General features: G+C 43.2%; 1 pseudogene across 1 annotated transcript in view; it reads right to left on the bottom strand.

Annotated features, from left to right (window-relative positions):
• The window catches only part of LOC310824108 (cytochrome P450 3A27-like), a 194952-nt pseudogene that overhangs the window by 11716 nt on the left and 159064 nt on the right, over nt 1–24172 (bottom strand). Inside the window, exons 2-10 of the transcript in view lie at nt 21274–21329; nt 18862–18961; nt 18615–18728; nt 18020–18108; nt 17768–17909; nt 11430–11499; nt 11101–11261; nt 7000–7219; nt 6634–6796 (exon numbers count right to left, since the gene is read on the bottom strand). The product of the transcript in view is annotated as a cytochrome P450 3A27-like (transcript). The remainder of the gene's footprint in view (nt 1–6633; nt 6797–6999; nt 7220–11100; nt 11262–11429; nt 11500–17767; nt 17910–18019; nt 18109–18614; nt 18729–18861; nt 18962–21273; nt 21330–24172) is intronic.

The raw sequence follows: 24172 nt of genomic DNA, 5'->3' as shown, positions 1-24172 counted from the left end.
GGAAGCTTAAAAACATATTCAATTAGTTTCATAGTATGGTAAAGTAATAGAAACATAGATTACAGAAATACATACAATAGTGGTACCTGTATGAAAAACAAAGTGATTGTCCTCGTTTATATTTGGAGGTAGAGGACAAACCCCAACTCTAAGATATTCAGACTTGACAAGACTCTCAACATAAAACAATGTACAGAATCCATAAATTAGAAGTTCCTTGCAGAAACAGACTGGGAGGCTATTTCTTCTGCATCCACACGTGCAACTGGTCACGTTTCTGGTGTAAGAGTAAATACTGCCATCTAGGGTTTAGAGATGGTTAACAGGAAATGGATACATTATTTTACAGATGTACTTTAGGCCTACGTTTGAGTAATTTAGCAGAAGCTCTTATCCAGAGATACTTAAAATAAATAGCTACATTCATCTTCAGCTACATACATCACGGTCATCACAAGTAAGACTTTCTATAATAATAAATGCCACAAGCAGTCACAGTGGTAGAGAAAGGAAGTCAATTTAATTTAATGTTCAACTTAATTTATTGAACTTAAGACAACTATATAAATTGATTTGCTATGTATCCCTAAATAGCGGCCAATTGTGTTGAGGTTTCCAGGCTAACGGTGTCGGCATGTGCAGTCCCCTGTCTTATCTCTGCACCCCCACACGCTCTCAGCCAGGGCCACATCAACAAGGCTTTTGACAGAAAGGCTCGTCCCCTGGTTTGCCTGATTGTGTACCAGCTGAGCCATCAGAGGAGTCGCTCTCAACGAGAACATGAGGGTTGTGGCATATCTGGAGCCATCGTTCATCTGAAATTAAAAAAGTAACATCAGAGGGGAGTGCAAGGTGAGACAAGAATTGGACAAATTCAACTGAGAGTTGAAGGTCATGGACTAAATGCTATAGTAAAACTAGCAACAATCACCTTCATCTACTTAGTCTATAGGTTCTCTACCATCTCTCTAATCGTCACCATGCTCACCTTCTTCAATGTCTCCCTCTCCTGTTCTAGCTTCTCTTTTTCCAGACTCTGTTTCGCTCTTTCTTCAGCCACCATCACCAGGGCCTCTCTCCTCTTGATGGCCTCTATCTCTTTTTCCATCTGTTTCTTATCCTTTTTAAATGTCTCCTTCTCCTTCCACATCTTGAGCATTTCTCGCTCCACATCCTGCCCGTCTCTTTTGATTTTCATCCACTCCTTCTTTATTATTTGCAACTCTGCTCCGACCTTCTCTGTCTTTCTAAGCATCTCCATTGAGGTCTCCTTTTCCTGCTCTAGCTTCTCCTTTTCCTGGCTCAGTTTAAGTCTTTCTTCGGCCTCCATCACCAGGGCCTCTCTCCTCTTGACTGCCTCCATTTCTTTTTCCATCTGTTTCTTGGCCTTGAGAAATGTCTCCTTCTCCTTCCACATCCCAAGCATTTCTTGCTCCACCTTCTGCCCGTCTCTTTTGATTTTCATCCACTCCTTCTTTATCATTTGCAACTCTGCTCCGACCTTCTCTGTCTTTCTAAGCATCTCCTTTGAGGTCTCCTTCTCCTGCTCTTCCTTCTCTTTTTCCTTGCTCAGTTTAAGTCTTTCTTCGGCCTCCATCACCAGGGCCTCTCTCCTCTTGACTGCCACCATATTTTTCTCCATCTCTTTCTCCATCTGTTTCTTGGCCTTGAGAAATGTCTCCTTCTCCTTCCACATCCTGAGCATTTCTTGCTCCACCTTCTGTCCGTCTCTTTGGATTTTCACGCTCTCCTTCCTCATCATATTTAACTCTGCCTCTGCCTTCTCAGCCTTTCTAAGTATCTCCTTTGAGGACTCCTTCTCTTTCTCAATCTCCATCATGAGGATCTTGATCCCACTGTCCATCTCCTCCCTCTCCCTATTGAACTCATTCCTGTCCTCCTGCAGTCTTTCTGCCTTTCTGGCCAGGATCTCCTCCTCCCTCTGCCTAACTTTTTGGTCCCTTCTCTTTTGTTTCTCATATTCCTCTATCTTTTTCTCAAACTCTGCCTTCTCTGTCTTAATCCTCTCATGCTCCTTCCTGATATCCTCAATACTCATATATATTTTCACCTCCATTGTTTTTATGCATCTACAGTAGATAGAACACAAACAAAAATGATTGAAATAATCTCCACACACCCATACTATAATGCAACAGGAATGTCAGAAAGATTCCCCAAATGAGAAAGGGATAACAATCTTTGAGTTTGCCCTACTGAATCAGTCAACAAATACCAGTACACCGATTGGCAGCAAAGAAATGTTATTATCTATAATGTGCGTTCGGCTGGCGTCATAATGGGTTTGGAATGACTATCATGGTAATTCACTGCCTAACAACTCTTATCAGCGTTCGATGCAATGGTTCGAAGTGACTTGGTCCTGTCAGAGGCCTATGTTAGAGTCAGCAAAAGCTTCCAGTGTGGGTTGGCTGGCTATGTTTGTTGACACGCCTTGAAATATAGCCTACAATTGTGACCAACAGGTCAAATATCAGTGGCCATATAATGGGCACATTTTATTAACTGGAATCGGCCTGGTACAGGTAGGAGCCTATAGGCTAATAAGCAGAAGACCTCGGCAAAATTAAAATAGCCCTAATTCAATTCATGCATTTAGGTCTCTCATAATAATAATAAAAAATATATTTTATTTGGAATGTGTTTTTCATTTGTAGCCACAATTTCAAAGCCTGTGCAGTTGAGTGCAATAGACACACAAACAAAAACACAAACAAAACACTAACAACAACAAGAGGACAGGACCTAAAGGAAGGCCTTTCTAAAGATGTGAGTTTTTAGGCATATAGAAATATCCAACGCTGAATTCGACTTAATGGGAATATCATCTCCTAGTGACAGATATCTCTCAGTGACATTTTTACGCGTCCCTTGTCCAAATGCTGTAAAGGTAGTCGGCCTATGCCGTCTCAAGTATTTACAAATACAAGTGTTATAAAACTATACTATATGTCAACTATACTACATCTCTGGCCTACATTAGCCTACCTCAGTCAGTAGGCTGTGTATAAGCGCCGAATCTTCCGGTTATAATCTCTTTATATCTCACTCTGGTAATACTGATTGCACAGGTTCAGGTTGCGTCTTAGCTCGTTATGCCACTAAACTAAAAGTTCAAGAACTTTGTGTATTATTGCAGAACATTCTCAATTCTGTGTACATATCAACGTCATAATGATACCAATAGCAACGCATTTTGGGTGGAATCCTAACTCCAAATCCGCGCGCGTAAATCTTGCATTCATGTCAATGGGAAATTGATTCGATTTACACGCGGATCTCGAGTTAGGATTCCACTGCAATACACATTTAAGTTTAAGTTCATTTGAATTTATAGTGCATTTTACCCACAATATACGGCTTACACAAAAGTAGCCTACAAGACAAATACAACATTTGAAAAAACATATTGCATAGAATCAAATTTGGGGATATACAGGTTTTTTTTCTTTATAAAGTACATTACAAACATAAAGTCTCATAAAGTACATTACAAATACGAAACAATTATTAGTCATATTTTTAATTAGTAATAATAATAAGTATTTTATATTTAATACAAAATAGATTAAATGGTGAAATTGGTGTGTATAAATATAATAAACTTGACTCATAATTCGTATAGTGCTGTTTTTGGAGTAATTACTAATTACTAGTAATTACTAGTGTGTGCGGACTGCGCTCCCTGTCCCGTCTTTCTGCTGTGGGGCAGCGGAGCACTCTGCCCCATCGTTGCGAGGGGAACAACGTGAGCGTGATTGGCGTAAGCAGGGAAAACCTCACGCAAATTATATTGGGTATGAATTCTGCCTAGCAACAGGTGGCGAAAAACTATTAAACGCTAATGTCGTTAACGTGGTCTGACATGACAGGAAATAATCACAAAGCAATTCAGTTCATCTACTGTACGTCTATCGCTAATGCTAGCTAGCTAAAGTTTTCACAATGAATCGTGTAGATTATTTGTTGACCATGCGGTTTAGTACATTGCCTTTGGAAGAGAAGTTGGAGATAAAACGTTTAGGGCCAACAGGAATGGTTTGACAAAAAGAGATGGCTAACCGCTACCACCTCGAAACATGCGCTGTTCTGTTTCCCATGTATGATTTTTGGTGGAGACTATTTGGGCATCGGCTGGATTCAAAGACATTATACATCTGTCAGAACAGAACAGACACCAGCGACTGAACGGCCTTGACATGCTTTCCATTGAAAATACATTGATTCAGGGACAGATGGATTTCAACAGTAAAGTCATCGAGAGGTTTGCTGAAGCAACGAACCGCCGCGCTACTTTCCTATTCAAGTGAGCAGGTCTGTTTGGACATGTATGACAAATGGACAATGCGCCGTTCACTGTAGACTATATTGCTTTTGTTTTGTAGTCATTTTAAACGTTATACTGGCTGTGATATAAAGTGGAGGACTAAATGTTACCTATAGGCCTAATATCTAGACCGTTGATGGGCACACTTGTTACTTGTCGCTTTCAGAACCCTGGACTGGGCTCCGGCTGTATATTCATATAGTTCCGTTAATTAGCCTAGCCTACTTTCCGTGATTTAATGTGACTTTTGTAGTGTGTTATAGCCTCTGCACTGATGCTATTTATTTCACATTTAAAATAATACAATTGATAAAACCTGATTAAACTTTCCTACAAGTTAACGATGTGCCGAATGCTTGTATTTTGATTAAACATGCAAGTTATTGAAGACACGTGTCTGTCTCATCTTTTTACTTTGTTGCAGTATAGGCGTTCTGTGTCGCGCTGAAGCGTATGAAGTGTATTCAGTTATGGGGTTTACTGTACATACTTTTTCTCTGCACTGTTCCTGCTGCAGAGGATGCGTAAACGATTTTCCCATGTTGTTTTTTGGTTGTGGCCTGTGTTTATACATTTAGGCTATTAGTTGTATCCTACTTTTCAGTTTTACAAGTCAAATCTTATGACAGATGAGATGGCACTTCAACCGATAAAATGCAGGTACATTTTGACTACTGCTGCACTACGATACCCATAGATAGACCCAATACATTGGTAACTGCACTACTTATACAGCTCATATACTGCTTATACTGTTCATACTGCATTCTATATTTATTCTGCTTATAATGTTACTGTTAATACATATATTGCTTATACTGCACTACTTATACTGCTCATATACTGCTTATACTGCTCATATACTGCTTATACTGCACTACTTATACTGCTCATATATTGCTTATACTGCTCTACCTGTATATATTGTTCACATTGCACTTTTCTGCTTTTTTGCACTTCTGGTTAGACGCTAACTGCATTTCGTTGTCTCTGTACTTGTACTCTGCACAATGACAATAAAGTTGAATCTAATCTAACACCTATTTATTGTCATGTTTTGATGGCATGTTGTTCATTCTCATGTTATGATTTAGTTTGTGATTATACACACGTTTTTAGCGTGATGATAGAGACCCACTACCAGACGAGTACAAAACATACACAAGTCACATGCAAATCCCTGCACTGCAGACGACAGACAACAACTGTCTCTGTACAACGAGTCCTGGACCTCCACTAATAGACAGATACAAAGAGAGCAGCATACAGTAGCAGCAGAGCCCAGAGGCGAGGCAAGGCAAGGCAAGGCAAGGCAAGTTTATTTATATAGCACATTTCATACACAGAGGCAATTCAAAGTGCTTTACGTAAAATAGATAAAAAGGAAAGAGCATGAAAGAAAAATTAGAATAAAAACGCATAAAAGACATAAAAAAAAGAATAAAAGTCACAGTGCATTTTAGGGTCACAGTGCAATTATTAGCGCCAATTTAGTTTCAATTTAAGGCAAAAGCGAAGCCCTTTTTTTTATTTTTTCCCATTTTTGAAAGTAGCCAGTGTTGGGGCTGATCCTAGATCTATGTGTAACATAATAACTGAGAGACCTGCAGCAGGGCAGGTCCTCATCACTGGCTGTCTGCTTTGAGCTGGTTGTCGTTGGACTCCTGGCAGCGGAACAGGTCCATCTCAATGGGGATCTGGTGAGAGTTGACACACAGTTAAAGTATGAAGGAACGAGTAAAACAGATGTCAGCGTTACACTATGAATGTTACCTAACACAGTGTCACTGTTACGTTCGGGTAGCATTGCACTATAAATTCAAATAAACTCAAACTCCTGGACAACCTCTCTTGGGTCGACATACATTAAAATGGCCCTATGAAGTCTCGAGGGAGTTTTGCAGAAATACAAATAGCTTTTTTTTTAAATCTCACACTTCCATCATTTAGTAGGTAGCCTATACTGAGGATGATTGGCGCCTAGTACTGAAAAAAATGCAATCTGGGAAATTAAATGGGGAGTACATACTCATGCAGTACGCAAGTACAGAATTGTAGTATGGGGGTTCAAACCCGGGTCTCCCATGTGGAAGACACAAACGCTACTATTAAGCCAAGAGGACATCCTCAAGGTCTGAGGGCGACACTTCAGTTTACATGTCTCAGGCAGGGCTACCTCATCACGCGAGTGTGATTCCAAAATCACCTCTGCTACATATAGAAACGCAACAAAGTCATAGGTACAAAATTATATTTACAATCATTGTATCATTATTTTGTCTCACCTCTGTCTCTTTGCAGACGGTGAAGTTGAACCTCTGTAGAATCTCCACCATCGCCAGTTTCATCAATACCAGAGTGAATCGCATCCCGATACAGTTCCGTGGGCCCAACCCGAACGGCATGTAGGTGTATGGGTCGATGCTCTCCTTGTTCTCCTTACTGAACCTACACACGGAGAGTTCAGAGGAGGAGGGGTTAAAGAACATATCAATTAAATCACAGTAATATGATGGTTATACATGGTTGAAGAAACCTGTTTGTGTTTGGTCGTCGCATTTAGGTTTGTTTTATGGTTGTTTGTGGAACACTGCTCTTATCGTTGCTGTTGTGATTGATATTGTGGTTGTGGTTAAGATGTGGCCCATTACCTCTCTGGTTTGAACTCCTCTGGGTCTTCCCACACATCGGGGTCACGGTGCAAGGTCCAGATGGGTATCATGACGACCATACCCTTGGGGATGGTGATGCCGCTGATCTCAACAGATTTCTTGGCGACTCTTTCAAGTCGATGGGGTACAACCTGAGAGACTCGTTGATCACGCTGTCTAGATAGTCCATCTGCATCAGAGCCTCGTACTGGATAGGAGCCTGCACAGGGATATTACACTCACATGAGCACTAGTGATTGGTCGTTCACGTAGCCGTAGCCCAGAACTAACTCTTTTTCGTCGCAAATCTGAAGAGCTGTTAGTTTTTTGTGTTTTTTGGGGGGGAAATGAACACAGTACTATACTTATTCTAATCTGCATAGCCTAATTTCATGACACCCGCATACAGAACGCCATTACTTTCAATGTACGTGTGTAATAGTGTCTTGCTTTTTTGTTATACATGAATAAACAAAAAAATCGCTAAATAATGTTATCTTGATAGTTAGAAGAAAATACATTTAGATTCCACTGAACAATGTAAATGATAGATGTACACAAGGATCAATCAGAAGTCAAAATGCCACTAAACTGGGCTGCTTTTAGTGGATTGACTGCTTGGAATACTGAATGTGCTACAGTCTATTATTTCCTATCACAGTCGACAGACTACAAGAAAACTGTCAGGTGGTTCAAATGTGAATAACTTGGTATCCATTCCATTAACTGTGGCCGGGCAGCACCGAACAGCCCAGAGAACATTACCATGGTGCTTTTGAATATTAGGTCCCTATCTGGCAAAACCTTTATTGATCTTATCTCAGAGCGAAAGCTGCACTGTAATGTTTTTATCTGAAACCTGGCTAAACATGAATGCATGTCAGTCTATTAGAAGTGGGGAAAAATATATTTTCACTCTATTATTTATCTAGCCATGTCGCTGAGCAGATGAGAATTTCATGATGAATATGAATATGAATAGTACACCATCAACAGCTTCCTCCTGTGATAATGATTTAGCAACCAGCTTCAACACCAAACTAAGGGCAACTATCGACTCTGTAGCACCAGTCAAACTGAAAAAGGCTGTGGCCAAATTTAAAAGAATTTGCAGAAAGTCTGAGCTGACAAAAACTGCAGGTCCACCTTGATATTCTTCGAGAGCATCTTTCTGCTTTTAATAAGGCAATAAAAAAACGCCAAGACAGACGGGATCATTTCTCAAAATTGATAATGAATCATAACAACTCAAACAGTGCTCTTTTCAACGATTGACAGCCTTATAAATCCCGCCCACAAGACACCTGGTGATCTGCTCTCCACCTACAAATGTGAGGAATTTGCAACATACTTCTGAGATAAGAGAACCAATATTAGGTGAGGAGGATCACTCAGGCAAGACCTGAAGATGTGTTTGATGACTTGTTACCCCACCTTCCACCACATGGAAGCACTATGAACTCTTTTGCAGTGGTCATACAGAAATGCTCAGCAAAGTGGGGGTCTGTTCATCTGCACCTAAAACTACCATGGTGAAACCCCTCCTGAAGAAAAGTAACTTAGACTCTTCAGTCCTTAGCGATTTTAGGCCAATCTCCAACCTTCCCTTTTTAAGCAAAAAAATAATAATTCTTGAAAAAAAGGTGTTCAAACTGTTAAATAATCTCCTTCTTCCCAACTGTACCTTTGACATGTTCCAATCTGGCTTTTGTGCCAATCATAGCACTGAGATAGCACTATGTTGTTAAGTTATTAACTAGGTTCTTAATGACCTTAGAATTAATTAATTAATGCTGATGCCAAAATGCTCTTTGTCCTTGTCCTGGTCAAACTGTCTGCACACTTAAAGACACTACTTACAGTAACACTAAGCACCAGGCAAAAAAACAAGGTGTTACCATTGACTCAGATCTTAATTTTGAAACCCATATCAAGAATGTGACTAAAACATATTTGTATCACTTAAAGAAGAGTAAGTAAGTTTGCCGGAAATCTGCCATCGTGGAGAAATTCTGTCTGAAGTTGTCCAAACAACAACATCCTCCCTAATAATAATATATCCCCCCGAAATGAACTTGCAGTGTTGGACATTAGCTGTTTGGGGGCGGCAGGTAGCCTGGAGGTTAAAGAGGCCGACCAGCAATCGGAAGGTTGCTGGTTCGATCCCCGCTCCAGGAGGGATCTGGATGTGAGTTAGTGACTGGAGGGTTGCTGGCAGCATATCCAGGTCCCTACCACTGCTGTTGTGCCCTTGAGCAAGGCACTTAACCCCGAATTGCTCCAGGGGCGCTGACTTGGCTGACCCTGTGCCCAGAGCCCAGCGCTCTGTTCTCCCTGGGGGGGTGTGCACGTGTATTGTCTCGGAGGGGGGGTGTGCAGTGCGTGTGTGTTGTCTCGGGGGGGGTGTGTGCAAAAAGACCCATTCCAACAATTGATGTGAATTGATTGCATGGCAAATAAACAGTCTTTCTTTCTTTTTCTGTTGTGTTTCTACATGCGCACACGATTGGGAGAGGCAGCCACCAGAGAAAGGTCAGTCTACTCCCCTAGAACACCCCTGGCACTCACAACATGTTTATATGCTGTGGCGCCCGCCCCGTGCCTAAGCCCATGCGCGAGTGTGGGACGGTGGTAAGTGGAGTGTATATCTCGCCTCGCTTTGTCTCTGCTGTTTCTGCTGTCCCTCTCTTGCCCCGTGTTGTCTCTGGCAGGACCATGTATGGAGTTCCTGCGCCCCAAGGGGCCACAGCTGCAACCCGTGGAGGCACCGTATGCCCATACATGGAGTTCCTGCCCATCAAGGCACAGGTGAAGGGCATCAGCAGGAGCAGCAGAGACGGGACAAAAGGAGCCCACGGAGCACCCAGAGAGGAGGAGTTGCTAAGGCGAACCACGGAGTAGTGGATGAGAGCGAGAGTAAGCCAAGTCACCGTCGACCTGTGTACGATCCCTGACCATATGAGAGCCCCCTTTGAAGCCCGACCCCGAGACCGTCCGAGAGCCCGCTACGTTGCCAACCTTCGCCTGTCTGACTACCCTGCTGCCGCCCCGACCTGGAACGTAAGAGGACCACCCACCGTGTACCGAAACCCCCTGCTATCTTCCCGACGACGGATCTCCTGCGGGGCCCGTGCACGACACGACGCCTTCTCAACCCCACCCTCTCTCTATCATTTCCCTCTCCCCGCTAATCGAATAAATAATTTTGACTGTAATTCTGGTGTGGATCTCTCTGCTTACACTGTGTTTGGGTCCGTGACGCGCCCGCACACCCCGGCGGCCGTCACAATGCAAACCGAATGTCAGGTAGGACACTGCATTTTAAAAAGCGTGTTTTTTCCGAACCAAAACAGCGTTCGTAAATGAAATATTTATTCATAAGGGATTTATTATAAGGGATCTTGTTCCCTGATCGCTACCGATTAAAGATAGTCATTACAACCGTTAGGAAGCTTTTAGAACGCTTGAATATTACATGGACCTTTACAGAACACAGCTGTAAAGGTGCAACCTTTCCTCTCCCAGGCTGACACTGAGAGACGAATGCATGCTTGTATTACTAGCAACCTTGATTACTGTAACACTCTCCTGTCTGGTCGACCAAAGAAAGCTCTTGGCAAATGATACAAAATGCAGCAGCACGAGTCAGATGGAGAGCACATATCACACAAGTCTCTGCACTGATTACCTGTTAGTTTTATAATTTATTTTAAGATAATTGTATTAGTTTAGAAATCACTCTATGGTCATGCACACCACTGCATGTCAGACATGCTTTTAAGGTATATACCCTGTAGATCCCTCAGGTCCTCAGGTACTGGCCTTTTAACTATTCTGAAGATTCCAACAACACCTATCTACTTCCTGTTTCAAATGAATAATACTGGGCAGAAGTCTGCACAGGGATGCTACAGACACATTAGCACACTGCAAAATACTGTCACCTATCTAACCATCTGTAGGAGTCTGCAGTGCACAGGGGTTACACACTCATCAGTACCCTCTAAAACACTGTCACTATCATGTCACTATCACACTGTCACTGTCACTATCACCTGTTCCACATGAATAGTACTATATAGGAGTCTGCAGAGGGGTTACCTTGTTGGGAAACACAGTGTCTATCTCCTCCTGCAGCTTGGTCATGATGTGAGGGTTGGTTGCCAGATTGTAGGCCAGGAAGGACAGAGAGCTACTGGTGGTCTCATAGCCAGCAAAGATGAACATCATTGCCTGGGACAAGATCTCATGGTCACTCAATCCTATGATGATGGGAGAAATGGGGTGGTAGGTGTGTTTGTAGGTATAGGTGTTTGAGGCAGGTACTGTATGTGTGTGTGTTAGATGCTAGTATACAGTGTGTGTGTGTGTGTGTGTGTGTGTGTGTGTGTGTGTGTGTGTGTGTGTGTGTGTGTGTTTAAGGCAGGCACCTTTACTCTGCTCCTCTCCCTTTGAGTTGCTGTCTTTCTGCGAGTCTATCATCAGCTGCAGGAAATCTACCCGACTCTGGAAGCAGGCTTACGTCAGATCAAAATCACATGAGAACTACCAGATGCTACCAAATCTCTACAATTGTATTACACAATACTGGCTGAAGATCGTATATTTGATCAGATATATTTACATACCTTCCTGGTGCTAGCCACGCGATTGGACTTGATCTTCTGAAAGACAGCGTAGAAGAAATCTGTGACCGAGGCAGGGAATAGGGATACCTCCATGTTTGCCATAACAGGACCCATGAAGGGGAAGAATGCTGGACGGACAGGAAATGCCACGGTTACAAACAGGAACAGGAAATACCATGATACGTGACTCCAATCCTATTCAATGCACAGCCCTGTCCAGAAACAACTCCTAGGCTCTATCCCTAGACACTTCTGTATCCAATCCACTCAGATCTCCAAGTGTCCAGCATTTAGGATTTATTAATACACAGGACAAGATGTTATAATCCCTTGTGCCATGATCCAAGGTAAAACAGATGTAGAAGGCCAAATCAAACCAACAAAGCGAGTGATATATCCACCATTCGATGCAACACCATAGCAAACATCAGGCTACGCCGTCATAGGTCTACGGAGTCATTCCTCAGGTGGTACCATTCACCGGTTACCTACTCTAGCCAACTGAGGTAAGCAGCATGTCATTGGGGTTATCAAGTGGGCACCTTCTGTCACCGGTGTTTCGTTAAGTTAGGCCCACGACACCTCGAGAAGGCTTAACTGTGTAGTCCAGCGTCCTGGAAACACCCCCCTCAACACCACTACCTCAATACTATCTTTAACTTAAACCCTACAACCAACCTATCAGCCTACCCACCCCATCAGTGTGTGTGTGTGATGCCCTATCTAGGGTAAATGTTTTCTGTAAGGTAAGGGAACGGTGTATGTGGGGGCCTAAATAGTGTGTGCATGTGTTTATGTTTATGTCTTTATATAAGTGTAGATGCAGGGATTCAAACCCTAATTTAGGGTAGAGGGAAGGGTTAGAGGTGGGGAAGCCCCCGGGTGGATACGGTCCCGGATTAGGGAAAGGAGGGGTGAGTGTGCCCTTTATTTATGTTGTGGGGGAATGTTTGTGTCCGTGCAACTTCATGGCTAGCCTACACTGGCTAGCAGTACTAACCCCCCCCACCACACTATGACACGATATCCTCTCATAAATATAGCCAAACAATGGCAGTACAAAACCCCTCACCACCACAATATGACACGATGCCTTCTCATTAATATAGCCAAACAATGCCAAGCTATGCTACCTCATGCTCTAGTCAAGTCGCTGTTGCATCTTACCTTTAACGGGAACCCCAGCTACTGATCTTCCGCCTCAGCCACAGCCACTGGCTAGCGCTCTCCGCTGCTACCGACATATTCTTTATCGCCAGTTTCAATTCTCGTCCGCGAATACCCAGCTCCGTTAGCAGTGCATAGGTTGTCTTGGCCACAAATCCTCGACAACCAATTTCCACTGGGCGAACAAAAGCGGTCCACCCACGCTGTGTCGCGTCTGCCGCTAATTCTGCATATTTAGCTTTCTTTCGTTCATAAGCCTCGTCAACCCGGTCTTCCCAAGGGACCGTGAGTTCGATAATATAAACTAGCTTCTGTGCTTCAGACCACAGCAGCATGTCTGGCCGCAAATTAGTGCTAGCAATTTCAGCCGGTACGATCAATTAAATCTACCTTTAACTTCCAATCTGCGCCAGTTCGCAACTGTCCCTGCGCGCAGCTGCGCCCTGGCCTCCTTACGCCAGTCTCTCCCTCTCTTATAAATGCAATGTCTTTCCGCTGGCCACTACTAGCTAGCGAGTTTACTTCTAGCCGTTTTCCCTCAACTGCAGCAGCTAAACATTTCAACACTTGATTGTGACGCCACGTGTATCGCCCTTGAGAAAGACTGATTCTACACCCAGTCATTATATGCCTAAGTGTGCATACGCTGGAACATAACGGGCAGGCAGCATCCTCACCCAACCATTGATTAAGATTTTGGGGAGATGGCAGTACGTCATAAGTAGCCCCTACGATAAATTTAATTCTGCTTGCCTCCATGCTCCACAGATCCTTCCACTTCAAGCTTCTCTTCACTACACTCTCCCAGTTTACCCACTGGCCTTGTTTTGCCTGTGCCACCGCCCTTGTACATCTTATCATCTCCTCCTGTCTGTGTATTTCTTCCACTACCAGTTTCCTCCTTTCTACTGCTGTTGCCTTACTCCACACAGGTTTTCCTGCACACAGCCCTAGACCTCCACGTCCATGCTGAACCTGCCCAATGATATCCCTATGGCTAAGGGCTGCCTGTGCCTGTTGCACTGCCTCTTTAGGCTTCCACTTCCTTCCAGTTTTAACTATGGGCGCTGCACTTCTAACAACTGGGTCCTTTGACTGGGTTAGAGTCATTTCCAGTCTAGCCTTGGCACATTTAAATTCCTCTGTCAGACTAGAAATCGGCAGCTCTAGCATGCCCTTCCCATACAGGGCCACACTGGTCAGACAGCGCGGGGCTCCAAGCCACTTTCTAATATTAGAGTTAATCAACCTTTCCATTTTTTCAACCTTCGATATGGGAACCTCGTAAACTGTCAGTGGCCACATCAGCCGAGGCAACAATCCAAACTGTAGGCACCACAACTTTAGCTTGCCTGGGAGCCCTGACTTATCTATACCTTTGATGCCTTGAATCATCTCCTGCCTCAACTCCTCACATTGACTCTTGTCATTGAGGCTTGCGTCATACCATCTTCCTAAGCTTTTAACCGGTTTCTCTAACACTGTTGGAACCACTTCCCCACCAATGAAAAACTTTTTATCAGCTATCTTCCCTTTGACAATGGAGATACTCCTAGACTTGCTTGGCTTCACTTTCATCCTAGCCCATTCTAGGTTGCTATTTAGTTTATCCAGTAGCCTCCTAGTACAAGGGGCTGTTGATGTCATAGTTGTCATGTCATCCATGTAAGCCCTGATTGGTGGGAGGCGCAGCCCTCCCTGCAACCTTTCCCCACCCACTACCCATTTCGAGGCTCTGATTATGACTTCCATTGCCATGGTAAAGGCCAAAGGGGAAATTGTACAGCCTGCCATAATGCCTATCTCTAGCTGTTGCCAAGCTGTAGTGTACTCTGCTGTAGTAAAACAGAGTTGAATGTCACAAAAGTAAGCTTTAACTAACCTCTTTATACTGTCTGGCACTTTAAAAAAGTCAAACGCCTCCCATAACAGACTATGCGGTACTGACCCAAAAGCATTCGCCAGATCCAAAAATACCACATGAAGGTCTTTCTTCTCATGTCTAGCTGTCTGAATTTGATTCCAAATCATGCTGGTGTGTTCCAAGCACCCGGAGAAGCCTGGAATTCCAGCCTTTTGCACCGTAGTGTCAATTAAGCTATTCTTTACTAAGTAACTAGACAACCTCTGTGCCACCACACTAAAGAAAACCTTCCCTTCCACATTAAGAAGGCTTATAGGCCTAAACTGACTAATGTCTACAGAGTCTCTTTCTTTGGGAATAAAAATTCCCCCTGCTCTACGCCATGCCCTAGGAATAACCTGTTTCTTCCAGACTACCTTCATCAATGTCCATAAGAACCTCAGCACATCTGGCGCACTCTTGTACAGCCTGTAAGGGACTCCATTGGGCCCTGGGGCTGAAGACGCCCTAGCCCGCCTTACTATCTCTTGTACCTCTTTCCACCTAGGTGGGCTATCGTCACACTGACTGGTTATCTCTCCAATAGGTGGAATGTCAGGGGGGAGGGGTAGCTGTCTAGACCTTTCTCTGTCTCTATGCACTTCCTCCAGATGTCCCTCAAGCTCCTGTTTTGGAGCCCTAAGGCTACCATTTTTCCCCTTACTAAATAACGATTTCACAAATCTAAATGGATCTTTGTAAAATGCTGTTCTAGCTCGCTCTCTCTTTTTCCTGTTTTTCCTAATGCTCTCTGCTCTTCTTAACACTGCCAGTCTCTCCTTCACATCTACCTGCAGCCTATTTAACCCTTCCTTCTCAGCCTCTGTAGCTTTCCTCCACTGTTTCCTGAGCTGTCTTCTCTCCCTGATAAGTCTATCCATTTCCTGTTGGCGCCTAGATTTAATTACCTCAGTACCTGTCTTCTTCTTTTTCTCGGACACGCCAAATCTTTCTGCTCCATAATCATAGATAATATCGCCCATTTTCTCCAGTTTACTCTCGGCAGTACCTTTCAACTTGTCTAAACTCCTACTCAAGTCACTGTTGATACCTTCCCATACCCTGTTTTCTGAAGCCCCTGGCCATTTAACTCTCGGCTTCTGGGCACTAATCTTTTCCCTTTTGGGCTGGCTGGTCTCTCTGTCTTCTTCAGTGCTAGGACCTACTTCAGGGGTGCTGATGTCCTGCGAACTGTGGTTTACTTCCTGCCGCTGGACTTCAACCGACTGACTTGACATACTTCTGAGGAAATAATTGTCAATGCGGGATCCCTGTGTTCCCTCTACCAAGCACTTCCTCCTCCCTTGATGGATTCTAAGACCCTTCAAAGTTGTTACCTTTTGCCAGCCGCATGAACAAGTTTGGAGCTTCTTCCCACCCATCTCTGATCTAGTGCCTTCCACAGCCATGTTTTCCCTACTCGTAGTCAGGTCCGTTCCAGAGTCAATAACCATGTTAGCCATAGATGAGTCATCTTCCGCCCCCGCTCTCGCAGACTCTAGGGGTGTTTTTCTCAAAGTCGTTTCTGTAGCTAGGTAGGGTGTAACCACTAGGTTTATACAACCTTGGTTACTGCAGCATTGAGTTGCTAACCCAATGCCGCCCCGGTGGGGTCTATTTCCTCCTGTCAGCTGTCTTTCCATTCTGTCACAAGGTCTTTCCCTAGTTGTCAGCTGCTCTATTCACAACAGTCACTAGCCTAAGCTAGCTTTAGCATTTATTAATACACAGGACAAGATGTTATAATCCCTTGTGCCATGATCCAAGGTAAAACAGATGTAGAAGGCCAAATCAAACCAACAAAGCGAGTGATATATCCACCATTCGATGCAACACCATAGCAAACATCAGGCTACGCCGTCATAGGTCTACGGAGTCATTCCTCAGGTGGTACCATTCACCGGTTACCTACTCTAGCCAACTGAGGTAAGCAGCATGTCATTGGGGTTATCAAGTGGGCACCTTCTGTCACCGGTGTTTCGTTAAGTTAGGCCCACGACACCTCGAGAAGGCTTAACTGTGTAGTCCAGCGTCCTGGAAACACCCCCCTCAACACCACTACCTCAATACTATCTTTAACTTAAACCCTACAACCAACCTATCAGCCTACCCACCCCATCAGTGTGTGTGTGTGATGCCCTATCTAGGGTAAATGTTTTCTGTAAGGTAAGGGAACGGTGTATGTGGGGGCCTAAATAGTGTGTGCATGTGTTTATGTTTATGTCTTTATATAAGTGTAGATGCAGGGATTCAAACCCTAATTTAGGGTAGAGGGAAGGGTTAGAGGTGGGGAAGCCCCCGGGTGGATACGGTCCCGGATTAGGGAAAGGAGGGGTGAGTGTGCCCTTTATTTATGTTGTGGGGGAATGTTTGTGTCCGTGCAACTTCATGGCTAGCCTACACTGGCTAGCAGTACTAACCCCCCCCACCACACTATGACACGATATCCTCTCATAAATATAGCCAAACAATGGCAGTACAAAACCCCTCACCACCACAATATGACACGATGCCTTCTCATTAATATAGCCAAACAATGCCAAGCTATGCTACCTCATGCTCTAGTCAAGTCGCTGTTGCATCTTACCTTTAACGGGAACCCCAGCTACTGATCTTCCGCCTCAGCCACAGCCACTGGCTAGCGCTCTCCGCTGCTACCGACATATTCTTTATCGCCAGTTTCAATTCTCGTCCGCGAATACCCAGCTCCGTTAGCAGTGCATAGGTTGTCTTGGCCACAAATCCTCGACAACCAATTTCCACTGGGCGAACAAAAGCGGTCCACCCACGCTGTGTCGCGTCTGCCGCTAATTCTGCATATTTAGCTTTCTTTCGTTCATAAGCCTCGTCAACCCGGTCTTCCCAAGGGACCGTGAGTTCGATAATATAAACTAGCTTCTGTGCTTCAGAACTAGAGGTTGGTTCTGGACAGGGCCCATGTGTTTGTCAAATGAGTAGAGCGCAAACCATTGGCAGTGTGGTTTATGTCAGTCTAATCAATGAAATCGATAGCTTCATTTATTAAACACAAAATGACTGAAAGCTATATGGGGGCAGTTGTACCGACTGTGAGGAACAGTGGGCTGAAGATGTCAAACTTGAGCATTTTCTTGATGTTGGTCACAAAGGGGTCGGAGGGGTTGTGGAGGGAGTCGATGTCGACACTGAATGAAGTACTGACGACCACATCCATACTGTATGGTCCAAAGAACCTGGAACACAACCACACAATCTCTGACTACCAGAACCACAACCACAAAATTAAAGGGGGAGTTCACTGAAATTACAAATTCACCTTATCGTCTCGGAGATAAATACTCACTCCTTTAGTTCAATGGGCTCATCGTTATCAGCCGTCTTCTTCAGATTGCTGACCAAGTTACCAGAGTGCTGCTTCATGATCCTGAGCATCTGAGTTGGGAAGGATACATGGAAAAATATCATGATTGATACGTGGATTAATATGTGCAAAACATATATTAATATCATGTTTGAAACAGGAATTATTTTAATGTTTATATAACCTGAGAATATACATCCATACAGGATACATTATGTATATAGTCAAAGAATAAGTGACTCCAAAGATGAACTATTATTCTATACTCTGTCATCTGACCACTGAACTTATCGAAGATAAGATCAAATATACTTTATTGTCCCGGATGAAAATTTGTCTTGGATTAATTAATTAAAGTTGCTGCTTCACACAACAACAAACAACAATGAATACACACTATACACATAGTACAAATCACACACACACTCTCACACACACACACACACACACACACACACACACACACACACACACACACACACACACACACGCGCGCGCATCAGAGTTGTTAGTCATTCATTTATTTGTGTTGTATAAAGGAATGAATGAAAGAAGGAGAGGAGAGATGGGACTGTACCTCTTTGATCCGCCCACTGGTGAAGGAGGGAGACAGGACACTGCGGATCCGTCTCCATGCATCATCCTCAGCGATAAACACGGCGTCATACAGAGGCCCGTTGAGATAGATATTCTAGAAAAATAATAATAATTATATACTGCAAGATTAACCTACTATTAATAATGCTATAATAACAATGATATTATCTATTTAAGGAGTCCTTATGTTTTTTTCCCCATACAACAACTTCAATTCAGCGTAATACCCTCCTGTTAGTGAAAAGGGAGTTGCATTCCTTGATGAGGATGGTTTTGATCATGGCTGTGTCCATGATACACAGGATGGGCTGACGGCCATCATAGATCCTACAGACCAGCAAAAACAAAGATAGCCTCAATTCTTCGTGGCATTGATTCCACAAGATGTTGGAAACATTCCTTTGAGATTCTGGTCCATGATGACATGATTGCATCACTCAATTCCTGCAGATTTTTCAGGTTCACTTTCAAGATGTGAATCTCCCGTTCTACCACATCCCAAAGGTGTTCTATTGGATTCAGATCCTGGGAAGGCCACTGAAGAACACTGAACTCATTGTCATGTTCATGAAACCAGTTTAAGACAACTTTTGCTTTGTGACATGGTGCATTATCATGCTGGAAGTAGCCATTAGAAGATGGGTCAATTGTGGCCATGAAGGGATGCACATGGTCAGCAACAATACTCAAATAGGCTGTGGCATTCAAGCGAATATACCGTAGATAGAGACAGACAGACCCATCACAGATCCTGCACTCTTAGAAAAAAAGTGCTACCTAGAACCAAAAAGGGTTCTTCTTCCACTCTCCCTTTGAAGAAACCTTTTGGGTTCCATGTAGAACCCTTTTCCACAGAAGGTTATACAGTACCGTGCGAAAGTAATGGGACAGTGAAGCATTTTTTCTTCTGTTTGGATTTGAAATAAAAACGTAGAGATTTTTATTTTTTATATAATGTACATATTGGTTTATCATTCAGAAATCACAACATTTTTATGCATAATCCCCCTATTTCAGGCTACACTAAAGTGATGGGACAATTGGCTTGACAGGTGTGTTCGTCAGGTGTGTTCCATCACATAATTTGTGCAGTCTGCTATTGGTGTCTTGTCAACATGAGGACCAAAGAGATGTTATTGAAAGTCAGGGAAGCCATTATGATGCTGAAATATCAGAAAAAAATGAAACATAGCCAAAACCTTAAACCTACCAAAATCAACAGTTTGGAACTTCATTAAAAGGAAAGAAAGCACTGGTGAGCTAAGAAATCGCAAATGGTAAGGAAGACTTCCAGTGGATAACCAAAAAATGCTCACCATAATAAAAAAATAAAAATAAAAAAAACTGCCCCATAGATTAGGAACACTCTCCAGGAGGTAGGCGTCAATGAGTCAGAGACTACCATCCGCAGAAGACTTCACCAGCAGAACTACAGAGGCTACAAACCACTACTTAGCCACAAAAACAGGCTGGCCAGGTTACGGTTTGCTAAAAAGTACCTAAAAGAGCCTGCAGAGTTCTGGAAAAACATGTACCAGAGTGATGGCAAGTGTAAAGTGTGGAGAAAAAAAGGAACTGCCCAATATCCACAGCATCCCACATCATCTGTGAAATATGGGGGAGGGGGTGTTATGGCTTGGGCATGTATGGCTTCCACTGTAACTGGCTCACTTGTCTCCTTTGATGAGGATGAATTCAGAAGTGTTCAGAAACATCTTGTCAGTCCAAGTACAAGTTAATTGCTCCAAACTCATTGGACGGCATTTCACCATACAGCAGGACAATGACCCAAAACATACTGCCATAGCAACTAGGAAATTATTCAGGGCCAAAAAGAGAATCCTATAGAATCCTATAGAACATGCATTTAATTTGCTGAAGAGGAGGGCAAAACATCCTAAAAAAACAAACAACAATCGCTGCAATATAGGTCTGGCAGAGCATTACCAGAGAAGATACCCAGCGTCTGGTTGGGTCAATGGGTCACAGACTTTTGCACTTTTGCATACAAAGGATTGGGGACCAAATACTGAACATGAGTGCTTAATTTGGACATTTACATAATGCAAAAGAAGAAAAAATGCTTGTCCCATTACTTACGCAGGGCACTGCAAATGGAACCCATAAGAGTTATTCAACCAAAGAATCCTTTTAGAACCCTTTTTTTCTTTATTTTTTTAATTACATTTTTGCCCTTTCAATGACATGGAGGGAAGACACAATCACTTCCGATTTGAATTCTGACATGTCGTGGCTCCTCTTTATTCATGCAGTTTGAGACGTGCTCAGAGGCAATATAGGAGCCTCAACCAATGAGAATCCAGGATGTTGTCAAACATTGGCAACGCACAAGTTGTGTTTGGGACCATACTACAGAATACTTAAAAGCTTAAAACTTAAATCGCTCAATAACAGATTCAAATTATTAATGTGGAAGCATGAAATTGTTGCTTGGGCAGTGTACTTGCATGAAGACAGATCATTTGTCTTGGTGTATGAGACCATTTCGTCGGTTGGATCGTCTGTGTTTGTGAAAATCGCACGGTGTCCGCCTGGTTTAAGAGTGTATACTGTAGACACTGAGAGATATATATATCCATCATAGTTAACAATAACCAGGATCAGTTTAGCAGACTCACCCCCACAGTTTCCCATATTTCTGGAAGCTCTCTGTGTCAAAATTGGTGAAACCACCCTGGGAACAAAAAAACAAAACAAAAAAATAGCCAGTTCATAAATGCTTGTCATAAACCTGAACTGTGGCTTAGTCTATGATGGCCCTTTTCCACTACAGACCGGCTCTCACTCCTCTCTTTTCGTTTTCGTTCAAAAGCTTTATTGCCCATTTTTCTGGGTAAAACAATTCATATTCAGCTCCCATGGCTTTCACCACAACAACACACATCATGGATGAGTCTACAATGTTGTTGTTTATGGGCTTAATCTCTACAAACCTTCTTATATCCCATTATCGTCCCGAGGAAAGGGATGGGTTTAGGTCCAGGAATGCCTAGTTTTTTTTATATTCCATATGGCCAGTATCCATACCTGGTCAGAACAAATATAAATCAACAATCTGACTTGAAACAAAAGCAAAACGATCAAGTCATAGGTATCATTGAAACTGTTAGATAACTGTAATTATCAATACTATCATTTGTATGTATTATCACAACTAACTAACTAACAAATCATATTTTTTATTAAAACTTCTTACACTACGATCAGAGAGATGAGTAAGGCAAGGAGAGTCCATGTCTCGGTGGAGAAGTACGGAAGGTAACCCATCTTTACAGGTTCAATCGCTTCTTCTGAGTAACCCCGGACACGTCTGCTGAAGTGATTATTTTATCCCGTCATGACACCTGTGTTTCAGATCATGAAACACAGGCGAAAGAGTATGTGAGAGGTGAAGTTGAAGCCATGGCTAGTGAATGATTGAAAGGGGATCCCTGCGCAGAGGGCAAAACTCAGTGATGTTATTGTCGGCCTTTATCTTAACATCCTGCTAATAGTTGCTCCTTGTTTGATCCCTATCGGGTTTTAACAGTTTGCAGACCCATTGATTCAAGAAGGACTATGGGGCAAATATTTTTGGGCAAATATTTTCTTTCGAGTAATACTGAATTTTACATATTTTAACTCCTCTAAAAATGTGTTATGTTCTTTACATGTATGCACTTGTTTTATATCATTGGCTCCTAAAAACAGTATTTCAAAATACTAGTTCAAAACACATCACATATTACAGTAATGAAGCAACTGATTAACATGAATACAGTGCTCTTCATAAGTATTGGAAAGAGGAAGCATTTTCTGTTCTTTTAGCTCTACACTTGGATTTGAAATCAAACAATTATTATGGGGTCAAAGTAGAGATTCTCAACTTTAATTCAATGGGTTTTTAAAAAAACATTTGTAAACATACTCCCACTATTTCAGGGCTTCAAAAGTATCATATAATGTCCAAATAAAGTAATAATGTTTCGTATTAGGTCAACAATCTGCCTGAAGTCTGCAACCCCACCAGGCACTATCCACTATCCACTATCCACTATCCACTCATCTTTTGAAAATCATTGACATTTCCACATGGTATTGTGTCATAGACTAGCCTCCCTACAGCAATATTATCTTGACATTGGGATCCTTTGTCCAAACCAGGGTGTATGTTTGGTTGCAGGGGCCCAGGCTGTGCTCTCTGACTGCTCCAACTGTAGTAGACCCTGCAGTGAGGAAGAGGTCAACATGCTGCAGTACCGTCAGCCAATCACACGCAAGAACCAACAGATCGCCAAGACCTCCATTGCACCATGCACGCACGCACACACACACACACACACACACACACACACACACACACACACATACACACACACACACACACACACACACACACAAACACTGTCTCAACAGCCCCTTCCTTCACTCTCACTCTCTCTCTCTGTAGGTGGGTCAGGCTGCGTATTCAGCCTCTAAGGGGGGTATTGTTGGGATGACTCTACCCATCGCCCAAGACCTGGCACCCATGGACATCCGTGTGGTCACCATCGCACCCAGTCAGTAAACACACACACATACATACGCACTCTTTCACACACTCCTCCCCCCCCCCTTCCTCTCCATATCAGACAACCTCTCTCTCCCTCTCCTTAGGTCTGTTCTCCACTCCTCTCCTGGCGGGTTAACCTGAGAAGGTGCGTTCATTCCTGGCCTGCCAAGTGCTCTTCCCCTCGCGCCTGGGAGACCCTGCCCACCTGGTGACATCACTGGTTGAGAACCCCATGATCAATGGAGAGGTCAACAAACTGGATGGAGCTATCCGCATGCAGCCCTGAGAGAGAGTGAGTGTTTGTGTGTGTGTGTGTGTGTGTGTCTGTGTGTGATCCAAGGTATACCACTGTGACAGCTCCGATGTGTGTGTGCATGTGAGGTGTGTGTTCATGTCTGGTACTCCAAGCTCTGTTGTACTGTACGCTCCATGCTGTTTTGCTTTGTTTTGTAAACTGATCCAGTAATAAACTTCTAATGAGTCTGAGTCTCTCCTCCTCTGTGTCTGTGTAAAGTGAGGTCAGTAGGAGCTAATAGGACAAATGAAACAAGAATGAGCCTTATGAGGCAAGTGTACCTTCATTTGTCCTATTAGAAGTGAATAGAACGCCTGGACACAGGAAATGCTAAATGCTAAAGCTCTCATAACATCACACCTGCACCAGTGTATAGCTTTATGTACATGTCATCCACAACATTTCAGTGAAGGGAAAGGGAAGCACACATTTCTTTTGGAATGGAAAGGAGTCGAGGTACAGTATCTTGGTATACACACGTTTGCTCCAGTTTTGTACCCATTGACTCTGACCCTGTTTGTGTAAGAGGCTAGGGCTGACCCATTCTGATTCAAGATGTTTGTGTAAAAAAGGTATTTATTGCATATATTGTCCACTAAAAAGCAGATGATGGTACAAGTGTAAGGGACCAAGTGCTCCAACCTCAGTCTAGCCTGAAGATCATTCCATATCTAAGGAGCACAGCAGCTAA

Source organism: Argentina silus (genome assembly GCF_951799395.1).
Source record: "Argentina silus genome assembly, chromosome: Y".
NCBI lineage: Eukaryota > Metazoa > Chordata > Actinopteri > Argentiniformes > Argentinidae > Argentina > Argentina silus.
The sequence above is the reverse complement of the archived record's forward strand: the minus strand, read 5'-3'. Positions and strand labels throughout refer to the sequence as shown.